The sequence below is a fragment of the Lepus europaeus genome, chromosome 1, assembly GCF_033115175.1.
Source record: "Lepus europaeus isolate LE1 chromosome 1, mLepTim1.pri, whole genome shotgun sequence".
Taxonomy (NCBI): domain Eukaryota; kingdom Metazoa; phylum Chordata; class Mammalia; order Lagomorpha; family Leporidae; genus Lepus; species Lepus europaeus.
The window spans coordinates 14,840,403-14,850,443 of NC_084827.1; the positions used below are offsets into that span (position 1 = coordinate 14,840,403).

Genomic DNA, 10,041 nt, shown 5'->3' on the forward strand with positions numbered 1-10,041 from the left:
AGACCCGATGGAGGCTCCTGGCTTCAGATCAGCGCAGCTCCGGCCGTTGTGGCCAATTGGGGAATGAACCAATGGATGGAAGACCTCTCTCTCTCTGCTTCTCCTCTCTCTGTGTAACTCTGACTTTCAAATAAATAATCTTTAAAAAAAAAAAAAAACATAGGAAAGAGCAGAGGCCAACGCTTGGACACTTGGTCTTGACTCAGGTGGCAGAGATGTGGACCCCAAGGTGGGCATGGGCCAGGCATTATCGGAAAAAGTATCATGCTTTAGAAAGGAAGGCTGGAGACAGACATCATGTAAGGACAAAGACCAGGCCACTTACTCCTCCACATGACGGTGCGTCTTACTGGCTTTAAGCTGTTTCCAAAATTCCATCATTGGTTGGTATTCGGAGTCTGCTTGGGAATGATGGGGTTCTGGAAATGTCCCCTCAAAATACGGCCCCGTGGTGTACAGTTTGAGAGAAGCACAGAAGCAGCAGGTTGGGCCGGTGCTGTGACATAGCCGGTAAAACCGCTGCCTGCACCACCTGCATCCCTTATGGGTGCCAGTTCAAGTCTGAACTGCTCCACTTTTTAATTTTTTTAAACAAATTATTTGAAAGGCAGGGAGAAAGAGAGAGAGACAGACAGACAGACAACTTCCATCCACTAGTTGACTCCAAATGGCAGCAACAGTCCCGTCTGATACAAGGAACCTGGAGCTCCATCAGGCTCTCCCATGTGGGTGCAGGGGCCCAAGCACTTAGGCCTTTTTCCACAGCCCTCCCTGGCTCACAAGCAAGGAGCTGCATCAGAAGTGGAGCAGCCAGAACTTGAACTGCAGGCCACATGGGATACTGGCACCACAAATGGCAGGTTAGCCGTTATGCTACAGCACTGCCCCCTACTAATGGCTTGGGAAAAGCAGGGGGAGATGGCCCAAGTGTTTGGTCCTCTGCCACCCCCATGGGAGACCTGCAGGAAGCTCCTGGCTTCGACCTGGCCCAGCCGCTGCCATGTGGCCATGGAGGGAGTGAACCAGCAGGTGGAAGATATCTCCCTCTGTGTCTCCCTCTCTCTCTGTAACTCTAACTTGCAAATAAATAAATCTTTAAAAAGAAAAAAAGGAAGCAGCAAGGTCACTCCAGCTACCCCCACTCCCTTCCCCCGCCACACACATAAAACCAGTGAAGGATTTTCTGACCTCCCCCTGCAGAACATAATGCCCTTAAGTGAGAGTTGCCTTCCCTATATACAGCGGAAAGGACTGTTTTTATCTCCAATGGCAGAGGTGCCAAGAACAGCCTTGCTAAGTTTTCCCCAGTTCATTGTCATTAGGTCATAACCTTTGTGCTCTATCCTATTTCTCATGACTTTCCACTCTTACTCAAACCTCTAAAAAATACTCAGGTTTAACCACAGTTTCAGGGCTTTGTTTCCTTAGGAAATCTCCTGTGTCCTATAAAGCTAACATTGAGTACATTTGTATGCCATTCTCTTGTTGATCGGTCATTTGGGGGCCCCAGCCATTGAACCTAAGATGAGTAGAGAAAGGATATTTTTAATTCTCCTACAGGGCGCAGGACTTTGGTCTAACTACCTGGAATTCTCTCCCCTCCCCCATAACAAACTGTTAGCATCACTAGGAATATCCACCCACCTAACTCCTAATTACAGATAATAAACACAGAAGCGGAATGCATTTCATTGTTAAACAGGCCCATTAATGTATTAATTGAATGCAAAAGAGCAGAAGCATGTTAATTAAGTGAAAACCTATACAAACTGAGCTGTCAACTGTCAAAGCTACAATTCTGAGTTCAACCAATCACATCAAAGGTGGGGAACTAGCACAGCAGGAATAGGGATGAGGCCGTTGCTGCTAAAAGTGAAGATTATCATTGGAAAATCAGACGTTGTCCTTAAAGCAAATGTGGTATACACATAGCTCCTGGAGAAAAGCAAATAAGAAGGGACCACTCCACTGCAATAAAAGAACAATGACTCCCCCTCAAAACATACAGTTAAAAAGCTGCCGTGAGGCTCAGATGAGAAAGGAATGACTTGGCAAAAAAATGGCAGCCCCCTAACAATGCAATGTGGGGCAGAGCCTCTGTTCGCCCAGCCTTCCTAATGGCCCCTCCGAGGGTAGCTCTGTTACCTTTGCAGCCATTGTTTTGAGACATTAAGGAATGAACATCCTATGACCTCATCACAGCACTAAAAGGGGTCACGATTCAGATGGAAGATGGCAGTCTCGCTTTGTAATTTGCATACTAAATAGAAGCTTCTAGGTTCCCGGAATTGCCCTTAGGAAGACAAGATAAATAAGAGGAGTTGTCTGTGCTAGCCGATGGTCTAGGAGGAGAAGCCGCACCAGGCTGGGTGCTGCAGATGGATGGGCATTGTCTTGCAGTGTGATAGTTGCTGACAGTGGAGCTATGGACCGGTGCTGAGGGAAAGCCCTTTTTGAACCCAACGAGTCTTTAAATCAGGCTAGTGAACAAGTGGAATACTAAGTCCTAATGACAAGAGAAAGAGCCTGCCAATATTTTCCTTTTTTGAGCCTGCTAATTTGCTAGACTGGCTCTAGGTGCCATCCTTGGTATTCATGAAAAACACCTCATTCTCTCTTTGGACTCTGTGGACCTGTAAATTATTTATTGTGTTTTCTTTGTAAACCAATCTAAGATGTCAACCCTGTAGTGAAATAATAAGCAGCTGGCGCATCAGGTACTGCCACCGTTCCAAATATAGACGGAAAAAGGGGACTTCACATTTGGGGGCACCTACCCTGGTCTATGTACCATTCTTTCCTTACTTTGATAATTTTCCCAGAGTGGAATTACTCCCATTTTGCAGACAAGTGAACAGTTTAGGACATTACGTGACCTACCTAGGACCGTATTAGGCTTCTTGGTGCAGCAAAAAATGTGACGTTAAAGCCTTCTGACACAAAGCCCATGCTTTCTACCACATTCTGTGTTCCCCATTGATACCTGAAATATGTACACTGGAGCACCTCTGGAATTTCTTAGAGGAGAAAAGGCTGAGTTTCCATTAGCTTAACAAATATAATACTGAGTCATGAGAAACTCAGGCTGGAGCATACCCAGTGTCTGAGTACCTAACATGAGCACCCTTCTCCCCTCCTCTTCCTAACAGATGCTCGGTGTGCTTTCCAGCTCTTTCCCCAAGGCTGGCCCCACCTCGCTGGTGTCCACCAATAGGAATGTTCCATTCCTTCAGCATGATTGGTTTAAGCTGCAGTCACATGGAGTTTGGCCAGTGCTAGCTGAGAGTGGACAGATGCTTCCCATCCAAACCTATATCTTCAGTGTGCTGTCTCTGGACCAATCTCCTGTTCTGGTAAAGCTCTGCCTTCTATTTGCTGTGGCCTTGCTCTTTGTTCTGTTTCTCTAGGGCAGGGGCTGATGAGCTTTGCCAAGGGAACCTGGTAGAAAACCCAGTTCAAGGTCAGGATCCCCAAGGCTTCCCCATGTGTGGAGTAGGTTAGGACAGAATCTGGATCAGGAACGTGGATTCTAAGCTCCAAGAAGTGAACCAGCATTTTTGGCTACAGGGTTGGGTAGGAATGTGTGAGAAGCAGCCAGAAGCATCCAAAGTGGCTGCCTTCGACCCAGGTCAAGGGCCAATGTGGGCATTTCATGATTTTCCTTGATCATGGTAACTGTCCTTGCAGGTTTCCAGTGGTTAATCAGTTCCTTGAGCTATTTTGCCTTTGCTTTTTTTTTTTTTTTTTTTTTTTTTTTAAGTAGGCTCTGGGGTGTTTAATCACTTCACATTAATTTCTCATTCGTAAGTTAGCCTTCTCTCTGAAATGCTGAGGAATTTCACAGGACAGGATAGGAAACTTCACAACCCATGGCCCTTGATAAGATCAGATAGGTATCAGTCATCTGCCTCAAGCTGTTGAATATGCTAATGAGATAACGCCCAGTCTCCTTTTCTCCTGGGCTCTTCAAGGGTCTCTGGACTGCACTATGCCTGCACCTTGTCTCCCAGTCTGTCCCCTCTCAGCCTTCTTCTCCCGTTCCTCTTGCAAATTCAGATGACATTCTCGTAAGTCTCTCTGTTCTTTGCACTCTGAACTCCTTTACAACCTGAAAAGCACTGGGCACACCCGATTTTGGTCATTACACTCATCTAATGTCACACAGTGCCTTCTGTGCAAAACACAGTTGTAAGTGCAGGGCAAGGCGTGGACCGAGTAAAGACACGTCTCTGCCCTCAGCTAGCTTACAGTCTAATAAGGGAAATCAGGGAAAAGCAAGGTCTGCCTTTATATATAAAAGCTTTTTTATATATATAAGCAGGGGCTCAGTTTTTTTTATTACTTTATAAAGAGAACAAGCTTAATACATTCAGTATACACAGTTTTAAGAGAATAATGATACTTCCCACCTTAATCCTCCCACCTTTTCTCACTCCCAGCCTCCTTCCTCTTCCTCCTTTTCTTATTTTTCTTTGAATTTTTTATAATGGCGTACTTTGAATTTACTTTAAAATCACTAACTTAACCATTCACCAAAGAATTCAACAAGTAGCAGGTAGAAAAAGCACTGTTCCTCAAGAGTGTAGATGGGCTATAAGCAATAATCAAATCTCAAAATGTCAGTTTCACTCATACGTTACATTTTTGTACCCTGTATATCAGCACAAATCAGAGAAAACATATGACATTTATCTTTCTGGAACTGGCTTATTCACTAAACATAATGACCTCCAGTTGCACCTGTTTTGTTGTGAAAGATGAGATTTCATTGTTTTCTTACAGCTGAGTAGTAATCCATTGTAATGTATACCACAGTTTCTCTGGTCATCAGTTGATGGACATCTGGGTTGTTCCAATATCTTATCTATAGTGAACTAAGATGCTATAAACATAAGTTAATAGATAACTCTTTCATATGCTAATTTCCTTTCCTTTGGATAAATTCCCAGGAGTGGGATGGCTGAGTCACATGGTAGATCTATTTTCAGATTTTTGAGGAATCTCCATACTGTCTTCCATAATGGTTGTACAAGTTTACATTCTGCCATCAGTGTCTTAGGGTACCTTTTCCCATACATCCTCATCAGCATTTGTTATTTTTTAATTTTTGGGTGACAGCCATTTTAACTGGGGTGAGGTGAAACCTCACTGGGGTTTTTATTTGCATTTCCCTGATGGCTAGTGATCCTGAGCATTTTTCATGTGTCTGTCATTTGGATTTCATTCTTTGAAAAAAGCCTGTTCATATCCTTAGCCCATTTTTTTTTTTTTTCTTTTGACAGGCAGAGTGGATAGTGAGAGAGAGAGAGAGAGAGAGAGAGAGAAAGGTCTTCCTTTTTGCCGTTGGTTCACCCTCCAATGGCCGCTGCGGCCGGTGCATCTCACCGAAGCCAGGAGCCAGGTGCTTCTCCTGGTCTCCCATGCGGGTGCAGGGCCCAAGGACTTGGGCCATCCTCCACTGCCTTCCCGGGCCATAGCAGAGAGCTGACCTGGAAGAGGGGCAACCGGGATAGAATCTGGCACCCCAACTGGGACCAGAACCCAGTGTGCCGGCGCTGCAAGGCGGAGGATTAGCCTGTTAAGCCATGGTGCCGCCGGCCCTTAGCCCATTTCTTAGCTGGATTGCTTGTCTTTTTGTTGCTGAGTTTCTTGAGCTCCTCATAGCCTGGATATTAATCCTTTATCAGATAAATAATTTGCAGATATTTTCTCCCATTCTGTTGCCTCTTTGCTTTGTTGTGTTTCCTTTGCTGTGCACAAGCTTCTTATCTTGATGTAATCCCATTTGTCTATTTTTGCCTTTATTGCCTGTGATTCTGGGGTTTTATCCAAGAAGTCTTTGCCTAGGCCAATGTCTTGAATGTTTCTCCTATGTTTTCCTCTAGTAATTTGATAGTATTGATCTTAGATCTAGGTCCAAGATCCATTGTGAGTTGATTTTTGTATGGAGTATAAGGTAGGGGTCTTGTTTCATACTTCTGATGTAGAAATCCAATTTTCCCAACACCAGGGAGTGATTTTAGCTCTTTTGTCAAAGATTAGCTGGTTTAGATACATGGACTAATTTCTGGAGTCTCTTTTCTGTTCCATTGGTTGACATGTCTATTCTTTTTTTTTTTTTTTTAAAGATTTATTTTTTTTTTATTTGGAAGAGGGGCCAGCACCATGGCGCACTTGGTTAATCCTCTGCCTGCGGTGCCGGCATCCCATATGGGTACTGGGTTCTAGTATCTGTTGCTCCTCTTCCATTCCAGCTCTCTGCTGTGGCCTGGCTTCAAATCAGCGAGCGCTGGCCATAGCGGCCATTTGGGGAGTGAACCAATGGAAGGAAGACCTTTCTCTCTGTCTCTCTCTCTCTCATTGTCTATAACTCTACCTGTCAAATAAATTAAAAAAGAAAAAAGAGTCACAGAGAGAGGTAGAGACAGAGAGAGAGGTCTTCTATCTGCTGGTTCACTCCCCAAATAGCTGCAACAGTCGGAGCTGTGTCGATCCGAAGCCAGGAGCCTCTTCCCAGTCTCCCACGTGGGTACAGGGGCCCAAGGACCTGGCCCATCTTCTACTGTTTTCCCAGGCCACAGCAGAAAGCTGGATCGGAAGAGGAGCAGCTGGGTCTCGAACTGGCACCCATATGAGATGCCGGCATTTCAGGCCAGGGCATTAACCTGCTTCGCCATGGCACCAGCCCTGACATGTCTATTCTTGTGCCAGTACTCAACTGTTCTGAATATAACTGCCTTGTACTGTGTCTTAATCTCATGTTATGATGCCTTCAGCTTTATTGTTGTTTAGTATTGCTTTAGCTATTCAGGATCTCTTGTGATTCCATATGAATTTTAGGGAATTTTTTTCCATATCTGAGAAGAATGTCCTTGGTATTTTGATTGGGATCACATTGAATCTTTAAATTGCTTTGGATAATGTGGGCATTTTGATAATAATTATTCCAATCTGTGAGAATTTTTCCATTTTTATGTTTTCTATTTATTTCCTTAATGTTTTATAATTTTCATCATAGAGATATTTCACATTCTTAGTTAAATTAATCCCAAGGTATTTAAATTTTTTGTAGCTATTGTGATTGGAACTGATCTTACAAGTTCTTTTTTGTTGTTGTTTTTGTTTGTTTGCTTTTTTGACAGGCAGAGTGGACAGTGAGAGAGATAGAGAGAAAGGTCTTCCTTTTTCTGTTGGTTCACCCCTCAGTGGCCACTGTGGCCGGCATGCTGCGACCAGTGCACTGTGCTGATCCAAAGCCAGGAGCCAGATGCTTCTTTTAGTCTCCCATGTGGGTGCAGGGCCCAAGGACTTGGGCCATCCTCCACTGCACTCCTGGGCCACAGCAGAGAACTGGATAGGAAGAGGAGCAACCGATGTCAAGAAACTGGAGTTCTTTGTTGGATCTACTGTGAGAATGAAGACCATTCTCACCATTCAGATTGCTGACATTCCAGAAAATGTTAACATCGGTCTGAAGGGGACCACAATTCTTGTGAAGGGTCCCATAGGAACCACTATCTTTGATCTGCTGATTCACTCCCCCAGTGGCCCCACAGGCCAGGGCTGGGCCAGGCTTTAAGCCAGGATCCAGGAGCTTCATCTGGGCCTCCCACATGGGTGAAGGGACCCAAGGACATGGGCCATTTTCCACTGCTTTCCCAAGCTCATTAGTAGGGAACTGTATTCAAAGTGGAGCAGCTGAGACTCAAACTGGCACCCATAGGAGATGCCAGTGTGGCAGACAGTTTAACCTGGTGTGCACAGCACTGGCTCTTGCTTAAGGCTTTTATCATGAAAAATGTTATATTTTATCAAATGCCTTTTCTGCATCTCTTGAGATAATCATTTGGCTTTATTCTTCCATTTGTTATATCACATTTGTTGATTTGCATATATTGAACCATCCCTGCCTGCCAGGGATAAATCCTACTTGGTCTAGGTGAATGATTTTTCTGATGTGTTGTTTTTGATTAGTATTTTGAGGAATTTTGTATCTGTGTTTATCAGGAATTGGTCTATAATTCTCTTTATTTGTTGTATCTTTCTGGTTTGGGAATTAAGATGATACTGGCCTCATGGAAGGGATGTGGGAGAATTGTATTTTGATAGCTTTAATAGTTCAGGAAGAATTGGGATTAGTTCTTTTAAAAGTTTGATAAATTCATTTGGTCCTGGGCTTTTCTTTGTTGGGAGGGTGTTTGTTACTGATTTAATCTCTGTCTTGGTCTATTTAGGTTTTCTGTGGCTTCATGACTCAATTTTGGTAGATTGTATGTGTCCAGAAATTTATCTATTTCTTCTAGATTTACCAGTTTGTTGGAATATAGCTAATTATAGTAGTTCCTGATGGTTATTTTTGTTTCCATGTTATTTGTCGCAACATCTCCTTTCCCATGTCTGATTTTATTTATTTGGATCACCTTCCACTTCCCCCCTTTTTTTTCAGTTAGTTGGGTTAGTGGTGTATCAATTTTGATTATTTTTTTCAAAAAGTAGCTCTTTATTTCACTGACCTTTTGTATCTTTTTTTATTTCAATTTTCTTTATTCTCTAATTATTTCTTTCCTCCTCCTAATTTAAGGTTTGGTTTGTTCTTGTTTTTTTGAGATCCTTAAGATGGATTGTTACATCATTTATTTGATGCCTTTCCAATGTCTGTCTTTTATTTTTTTTGATGTGTCAAATCAATAGATCCTTTATTGCATTATTAAAATACCACAGGACTTAATCAGGGTTCTTGTTTCTGTAGCCTCACAACTTTTATATCTTATTCATCAACCTGCTGAACTTTTCCTTCTTCAGAGACATAGATACCATCCAAAAATTTTGTGATGTCCTTGTATGTAACTGTTGTTGCCTGCTGAACCAAAGCAGCTTAATTTGAAACATGTTCAATTTCATTTCCTTCAAGGACTAATTCATCTTTCTGGGTTTGAGGTACTGAACAAGCGATACTTAGCTTCATCTGAACCCTTTGGATGTGCTTTTCACCCAAGACGTTTTGGATTTCTTCTGAGTAGCCCCGTTGATGGGGAAGTGAGCACACACAGAGACCCCATAACAGAAGCACAGTGTAACCATTTTGGTTATGTTATGTATATGACTGTAGATAGCGTGATGAGTTGCCATTTCCTTTCTGTTTCCCCACTGTTTCTCAACCCAGAGCCGCCTCTTTTTCTTCCCCAGGAGGCTGAGTTCCACATCGATGTGATTGAAGTCCCTCCGTTGGGTTCCTCTCTTCACAGTGTTGTGCTCCCCTTCAGATTGTTGATGACATTTTCTGGAATGTCATCTGTCTGACTGATGAGCATGATCTTCATTCTCACAGTAGATGTGACAAAGAACTCCAGTTGACATAGGCATTCATTGTTAGAAACTTTCCTCAACACTGCTTTTGCTGTATCCCATACGTTTTGATATGTTGTGTTGTCATCTTTGTTCGTTTCTAGCAGTCTTTGGATTTCCCTCTGATTTCTTCTATGACCCCCTGTTCATTTAGGAGCATGTTGTTCAGTCTCAATATGCTTGTATATTTCCTAGAGTTTCTTTTGTTGTTAATTTCCAGCTTCATTATGTTGTGGTAAGAAAAGATTCATGGTATGGTTTTAATTTTTTTACTTTGTTGAGATTTGTTTTGTGGCCTCGCATATGGCCTATACTAGAGAAAATTCTATACACTAATGAAAGAATGTGTATTCTGCAGCTATGGGATGAATTGTTCTGTAGATATCAATCAGGCCCACTTGGCCCATATTGGAGATTAGCTCTGTTGTTTCTTTATTACTTTTCTGTCGGGTTGATCTGTCCATGGATGAAAGAGGGGTGTTTAAATCTCCCATTATTATTTGTATTGGAGTCTGTCTCCTTTTAGATCCGTTAACATTTGTTTTAAATAGCCAGGCACCCTGATACATATACATTGGCTATATTACATCTTCCAGTTGAACTGATCCCTTAATCATTATATAGTGCCCTTATTTGTCTCTTGTAACAGTTTTTGTGTTAAAGTCTATTTTGTCCGATAATATTACAGCTCTAGCT

The 10,041-nt window shown here is 42.7% G+C and overlaps 1 pseudogene; it reads right to left on the reverse strand.

Moving 5' to 3' along the window:
* Window positions 1-8,767: 8,767 nt before the first annotated feature.
* LOC133764482 (large ribosomal subunit protein uL6-like) lies at window positions 8,768-9,320 on the reverse strand (annotated as a pseudogene).
* Between the last annotated feature and the right edge of the window lie 721 nt (window positions 9,321-10,041).